Genomic DNA, 8,186 nt, shown 5'->3' with positions numbered 1-8,186 from the left:
GGATGCCCATATTGGTTCCTACATATTCTACGAAGATCTTTATCGGTCAAACCGCATAACAACATACTTTGTTCCCTTTGTCATCGGTATGTTACTTGCTCGAGGTTTGATCGTCGGTATCCAATACCTAGTTCAATCTCGTTACCGGCAAGTCTCTTTACTCGTTCCGTAATACATCATCTCATAACTAACTGATTAGTTACATGCTTGCAAGGCTTAGGTGATGAGTATTACCGAGAGGGCCCAGAGATACCTCTCCAACAATCGGAGTGACAAAACCTAATCTCGAATTATGCCAACCCAACATGTACCTTCAGAGACATCTATAGTACTCCTTTATAATCATCCAGTTACGTTGTGACGTTTGGTAGTACCCAAAGTGTTCCTCCGGTAAACGGGAGTTGCATAATCTCATAGTCACAGGAACATGTATAAGTCATGAAGAAAGCAATAGCAACATACTAAACGATCAAGTGCTAAGCTAACGGAATGGGTCAAGTCAATCACATCATTCTCCTAATGATGTGATCCCGTTAATCAAATGACAACTCTTTTGTCCATGGCTAGGAAACATAACCATCTCTGATAAACGAGCTAGTCAAGTAGAGGCATACTAGTGACACTATGTTTGTCTATGTATTCACACATGTATTATGTTTCCGGTTAATACAATTCTAGCGTGAATAATAAACATTTATCATGAAATAAGGAAATAAATAATAACTTTATTATTGCCTCTAGGGCATATTTCCTTCACCGCGTCGCTTGCCTCTGCTCCGGCCGCCCCGTCGCCGGCGCCGGCACCCGCCCTCCTCGGCATCGTCACCCGCCAGACCCCCTTCCGGCCGTTCATCTCCGCCTTCGGGGCGGCCTCTGCTGTTGGAAATATGCCCTAGAGGCAATAATAAAAGCATTATTATTATATTTCCTTGTTCATGATAATTGTCTTTATTCATGATATAATTGTGTTATCCGGAAATCGTAATACATGTGTGAATAACAGACATCAACATGTCCCTAGTGAGCCTCTAGTTGACTAGCTCGTTGATCAACAGATAGTCATGGTTTCCTGACTATGGACACTGGATGTCATTGATAACGAGATCACATCATTAGGAGAATGATGTGATGGACAAGACCCAATCCTAAACATAGCACAAGATCGTATAGTTCGTTTGCTAGAGTTTTCCAATGTCAAGTATCTTTTCCTTAGACCATGAGATCGTGTAAATCCCGGATACCGTAGGAGTGCTTTGGGTATGCCAAACGTCACAACGTAACTGGGTGACTATAAAGGTAGACTACGGGTATCTCCGAAAGTGTCTGTTGGGTGACATGGATCAAGACTGGGATTTGTCACTCCGTATGACGGAGAGGTATCACTGGGCCCACTCGGTAATGCATCATCATAATGAGCTCAGAGTGACCAAGTGTCTGGTCACGGGATCATGCATTACGGTACGAGTAAAGTGACTTGCCGGTAACGAGATTGAACGAGGTATTGGGATACCGACGATCGAATCTCGGGCAAGTAACATATCGATAGACAAAGGGAATAGCGTACGGGGTTGATTGAATCCTCGACATCGTGGTTCATCCGATGAGATCATCGTGGAGCATGTGGGAGCCAACATGGGTATCCAGATCCCGCTGTTGGTTATTGACCGGAGAGTCGTCTCGGTCATGTCTGCTTGTCTCCCGAACCCGTAGGGTCTACACACTTAAGGTTCAGTTACGCTAGGGTTGTAGGGATATGTATATGCAGTAACCCGAATATTGTTCGGAGTCCCGGATGAGATCCCGGACGTCACGAGGAGTTCCGGAATGGTCCAGAGGTAAAGATTTATATATGGGAAGTCCTGTTTCGGACATCGGGACAAGTTTCGGGGTTATCGGTATTGTACCGGGACCACCGGAAGGGTCCCGGGGGTCCACCGGGTGGGTCCACCTGTCCCGGGGGGGCCACATGGGCTGTAGGGGGTGCGCCTTGGCCTAATGGGCCAAGGGCACCAGCCCCACATAGGCCCATGCGCCTAGGGTTTGAAAGGGGAAGAGTCCTAGGAGGGGAAGGCACCTCCTAGGTGCCTTGGGGGGGAGGAAAACCCCCTTGGCCGCCGCATCCCCTAGGAGATTGGATCTCCTAGGGCCGGCCACCCCCCCTTGGCCCTCCTATATATAGTGGGGGAGAGGAGGGACTTCATACCTGAACGCCTTGGCCTTTGGTTGCCTCCTTCTCCCTCCCCAACACCTCCTCCACCTCCATAGTGCTTAGCAAAGCTCTGCCGGAGTACTGCAGCTCCATCAACAGCACGCCGTCGTGCTGCTGCTGGTGCCATCTCCCTCAACCTCTCCTCCCTCCCTTGCTGGATCAAGAAGGAGGAGACGTGGCTGTTCCGTACGTGTGTTGAACGCAGAGGTGCCGTCCGTTCGGCGCTGGTCATCGGTGATTTGGATCACGTCGAGTACGACTACATCATCACCGTTCTTTTGAACGCTTCCGCTCGCGATCTACAAAGGTATGTAGATGCATCTAATCACTCGTTGCTAGATGAACTCCTAGATGATCTTGGTGAAACGAGTAGGAAAATTTTTGTTTTCTACAACGTTCCCCAACAGTGGCATCATGAGCTAGGTCTATGCGTAGTTCTTCTTGCGCGAGTAGAACACAATTTGTTGTGGGCGTAGATTTGTCAACTTTCTTGCCGTTACTAGTCCTTTCTTGCTTCAGCGGTATTGTGGGATGAAGCGGCCCGGACAAACCTTACACGTACGCTTACGTGAGACCGGTTCCACCGACTAACATGCACTAGTTGCATAAGGTGGCTGGCGGGTGTCTGTCTCTCCTACTTTAGTTGGAGCGGAATCGATGAACAGGGTCCTTATGAAGGGTAAATAGAAGTTAACAAATCACGTTGTGGCTTTAACGTAGGTAAGAAAACGTTCTTGCTAGAACCCTAATTCAGCCACGTAAAACTTGCAACAACAATTAGAGGACGTCTAACTTGTTTTTGCAGCAAGTGGTTTGTGATATGATATGGCCAAAGTTGTGATGAATGATGAATGATCTATATGTGATGTATGAGATGTTCATGCTATTGTAATAGGATTCACGACTTGCATGTCGATGAGTATGACAACCGGCAGGAGCCATAGGAGTTGTCTTTATTCTTTTATATGACCTGCGAGTCATCAAGAAACGCCATGTAAATTACTTTACTTTATTGCTAAACGCGTTAGCCAAAGTAGTAGAAGTAATAGTTGGCGAGCAACTTCATGGAGACACGATGATGGAGATCATGATGATGGAGATCATGGTGTCAAGCCGGTGACAAGATGATCATGGAGCCCCAAGATGGAGATCAAAGGAGCTATGTGATATTGGCCATATCATGTCACGTTTATTATTTGATTGCATGTGATGTTTATCATGTTTTGCATCTTGTTTACTTAGAACGACGGTAGTAAATAAGATGATCCCTCACAATAAATTCAAGAAGTGTTCCCCCTAACTGTGCACCGTTGCGATAGTTCGCTGTTTCAAAACACCACGTGATGATCGGGTGTTTTATTCAGACGTTCACATACAACGGGTGTAAGACAGATTTACACATGCAAACACTTAGGTTGACTTGACGAGCCTAGCATGTACAGACATGGCCTCGGAACACAGAAGACCGAAAGGTCGAGCATGAGTCGTATAGAAGATACGATCAACATGAAGATGTTCACTGATGTTGACTAGTCCGTCTCACGTGATGATCGGACACGGTCTAGTTTAACTCGGATCATGTAATACTTAGATGACTAGAGGGATGTCTAATCTAAGTGGGAGTTCACTAATAATTTGATTAGTTGAACTTAATTATCATGAACTTAGTCTAAAATCTTTGCAATATGTCTTGTAGATCAAATGGCCAACGTAGTCCTCAACTTCAACGCGTTCCTAGAGAAAACTAAGCTGAAAGACGATGGCAGCAACTATACGGACTGGGTCCGGAACCTGAGGATCATCCTCATAGCTGCCAAGAAAGATTATGTCCTACAAGCACCGCTTGGTGACGCACCCGTTCTCCCTGCAGAACAAGATGTTATGAACGCTTGGCAGGCACGTTTCGATGACTACTCCCTCGTTCAGTGCGGCATGCTTTACAGCCTAGAGCCGGGGCTCCAAAAGCGTTTTGAAAGACATGGAGCATATGAGATGTTCGAAGAGCTGAAAATGGTTTTCCAAGCTCATGCCCGGGTCGAGAGATATGAAGTCTCCGACAAATTCTTCAGCTGTAAGATGGAGGAAAACAGTTCTGTCAGTGAGCACATACTCACTATGTCTGGGTTGCATAACCGCTTGACTCAGCTGGGAGTTAATCTCCCGGATGATGCGGTCATTGACAGAATCCTCCAGTCGCTTCCACCAAGCTACAAGAGCTTTGTGATGAACTTCAATATGCAGGGGATGGAAAAGACCATTCCTGAAGTATTTGCTATGCTGAAATCAGCAGAGGTAGAAGTCAGGAAGGAACATCAAGTGTTGATGGTCAATAAAACCACTAAGTTCAAGAAAGGCAAGGGTAAAAAGAACTTCAAGAAGGACGGGAAGGAGGTTGCCGCGCCCGGCAAGCAAGCTGCCGGGAAGAAGCCAAAGAATGGACCCAAGCCCGAGACTGAGTGCTTTTATTGCAAGGGAAGCGGTCACTGGAAGCGGAACTGCCCTAAGTACTTAGCGGATAAGAAGGCCGGCAAAACGAAAGGTATATGTGATATACATGTAATTGATGTGTACCTTACTAGTGCCCGTAGTGGCTCCTGGGTATTTGATACCGGTGCAGTTGCTCACATTTGTAACTCAAAGCAGGGGCTGCGGAATAAACGGAAACTGGCAAAGGACGAGGTGACGATGCGCGTCGGGAATGGTTCCAAGGTCAATGTGATCGCCGTCGGCACGCTACCTCTGCATCTCCCTTCGGGATTAGTTTTAAACCTTAATAATTGTTATTTAGTGCCAGCTTTGAGCATGAACATTGTATCGGGATCTCGTTTAATTCGAGATGGCTACTCTTTTAAATCTGAGAATAATGGTTGTTCCATTTTATGAGAGATATGTTTTATGGTCATGCTCCTATGGTGAATGGTTTATTCTTTATGAATCTCGAATGTGATGCTACACATGTTCATAATGTGAGTACCAAAAGAAGTAAGGTTGATAATGATAGTCCCACATACTTGTGGCACTGCCGCCTTGGTCACATAGGTGTCAAACGCATGAAGAAGCTCCATGCTGATGGACTTTTGGAGTCTCTTGATTATGAATCATTTGACACGTGCGAACCATGCCTTATGGGTAAAATGACCAAGACTCCGTTCTCAGGAACAATGGAGCGAGCAACCGACTTATTGGAAATCATACATACTGATGTGTGCGGTCCGATGAGTGTTGAGGCTCGCGGTGGCTATCGTTATGTTCTCACCCTCACTGATGATTTAAGTAGGTATGGGTATATCTACTTAATGAAACACAAGTCTGAAACCTTTGAAAAGTTCAAGGAATTTCAGAGTGAGGTTGAAAATCAACGTGACAGGAAAATCAAGTTTCTACGATCAGATCGTGGAGGAGAATACTTGAGTCACGAGTTTGGGGCACACTTAAGAAAATGTGGAATAGTTTCACAACTCACGCCGCCTGGAACACCTCAGTGTAATGGTGTGTCCGAACGTCGTAATCACACTCTGTTAGATATGGTGCGATCTATGATGTCTCTTACCGATTTACCGCTTTCTTTTTGGGGCTATGCTTTAGAGACTGCCGCATTCACTTTAAATAGGGCTCCGTCGAAATCCGTTGAGACGACACCGTATGAATTATGGTTTGGGAAGAAACCTAAGCTGTTGTTTCTAAAAGTTTGGGGATGCGATGCTTATGTCAAGAAACTTCAACCTGAAAAGCTCGAACCCAAGTCGGAAAAATGCGTCTTCATAGGATACCCAAAAGAAACTATTGGGTACACCTTCTACCTCAGATCCGAAGGCAAGATCTTTGTTGCCAAGAATGGGTCCTTTCTAGAGAATGAGTTTCTCTCGAAAGAAGTAAGTGGGAGGAAAGTAGAGCTTGATGAAGTATTACCTCTTGAACCGGAAAATGGCGCAACTCAAGAAAATGTTCCTGAGGTGCCTGCACCGACTAGAGAGGAAGTTAATGAAAATGATCAAGATACTTCTGATCAAGCCCCTACAGAAATTCGAAGGTCCACAAGGACACGTTCCGCACCAGAGTGGTACGGCAACCCTGTCTTGGAAATCATGCTGTTAGACAATGGTGAACCTTCGAACTATGAAGAAGCGATGGCGGGCCCGGATTCCGACAAATGGCTGGAAGCCATGAAATCCGAGATAGGATCCATGTATGAAAACAAAGTATGGACTTTGACTGACTTGCCCGTTGAGCGGCGAGCCATAGAAAATAAATGGATCTTTAAGAGGAAGACAGACGCGGATGGTAATGTGACCATCTGTAAAGCTCGGCTTGTCGCTAAGGGTTATCGACAAGTTCAAGGGGTTGACTACGATGAGACTTTCTCACCGGTAGCGAAGCTGAAGTCCGTCCGAATCATGTTAGCAATTGCCGCATTCTATGATTACGAAATATGGCAAATGGACGTCAAAACGGCATTCCTTAATGGTTTCCTTAAGGAAGAATTGTATATGATGCAGCCGGAAGGTTTTGTCGATCCTAAGAATGCTGAAAAAGTGTGCAAGCTCCAACGCTCGATTTATGGGCTGGTGCAAGCATCTCGGAGTTGGAACATTCGCTTTGATGAGATGGTCAAAGCGTTTGGGTTTACACAGACTTATGGAGAAGCCTGCGTTTACAAGAAAGTGAGTGGGAGCTCTGTAGCATTTCTCATATTATATGTAGATGACATACTTTTGATGGGAAATGATATAGAACTCTTGGACAGCATCAAGGCCTACTTGAATAAAAGTTTTTCAATGAAGGACCTTGGAGAAGATGCTTATATATTAGGCATCAAAATCTATAGAGATAGATCGAGACGCCTCATAGGTCTTTCACAAAGCACATACCTTGATAAGATATTGAAGAAGTTCAATATGGATCAATCCAAGAAGGGGTTCTTGCCTGTGTTACAAGGTGTGAAATTGAGCTCAGCTCAATGTCCGACCACGACAGAAGATATAGAAGAGATGAGCGTCATCCCCTATGCCTCAGCCATAGGTTCTATTATGTATGCCATGCTGTGTACCAGACCTGATGTTAACCTGTCCGTCAGTTTGGTAGGAAGGTACCAAAGTAATCCTGGCAAGGAACACTGGACAGCGGTCAAGAATATCCTGAAGTACCTGAAAAGGACTAAGGAAATGTTTCTCGTTTATGGAGGTGACGAAGAGCTCGTCGTAAAGGGTTACGTCGACGCTAGCTTCGACACAGATCTGGATGACTCCAAGTCACAAACCAGATACGTGTATATTTTGAATGATGGGGCAGTAAGCTGGTGCAGTTGCAAGCAAAGCGTCATGGCGGGATCTACATGTGAAGCGGAGTACATGGCAGCCTCGGAGGCAGCACATGAAGCAATATGGGTGAAGGAGTTCATCACCGACCTAGGAGTCATACCCAATGCGTCGGGGCCGATCAAGCTCTTCTGTGACAACACTGGAGCTATTGCACTTGCCAAGGAGCCCAGGTTTCACAAGAAGACAAGGCACATCAAGCGTCGCTTCATCTCCATTCGTGAAAATGTTCAAGATGGAGACATAGAGATTTGTAAAGTACATACGGACCTGAATGTAGCAGATCCGTTGACTAAACCTCTCCCTAGAGCAAAACATGATCAACACCAGAATTCCATGGGTGTTCGATTCATCACAATGTAACTAGATTATTGACTCTAGTGCAAGTGGGAGACTGTTGGAAATATGCCCTAGAGGCAATAATAAAAGCATTATTATTATATTTCCTTGTTCATGATAATTGTCTTTATTCATGCTATAATTGTGTTATCCGGAAATCGTAATACATGTGTGAATAACAGACATCAACATGTCCCTAGTGAGCCTCTAGTTGACTAGCTCGTTGATCAACAGATAGTCATGGTTTCCTGACTATGGACACTGGATGTCATTGATAACGAGATCACATCATTAGGAGAATGATGTGATGGACAAGACCCAAT

This window comes from Triticum dicoccoides, chromosome 7B, assembly GCF_002162155.2.
Source record: "Triticum dicoccoides isolate Atlit2015 ecotype Zavitan chromosome 7B, WEW_v2.0, whole genome shotgun sequence".
Classification (NCBI taxonomy): domain Eukaryota; kingdom Viridiplantae; phylum Streptophyta; class Magnoliopsida; order Poales; family Poaceae; genus Triticum; species Triticum dicoccoides.
The sequence above is the reverse complement of the archived record's forward strand: the minus strand, read 5'-3'. Positions refer to the sequence as shown.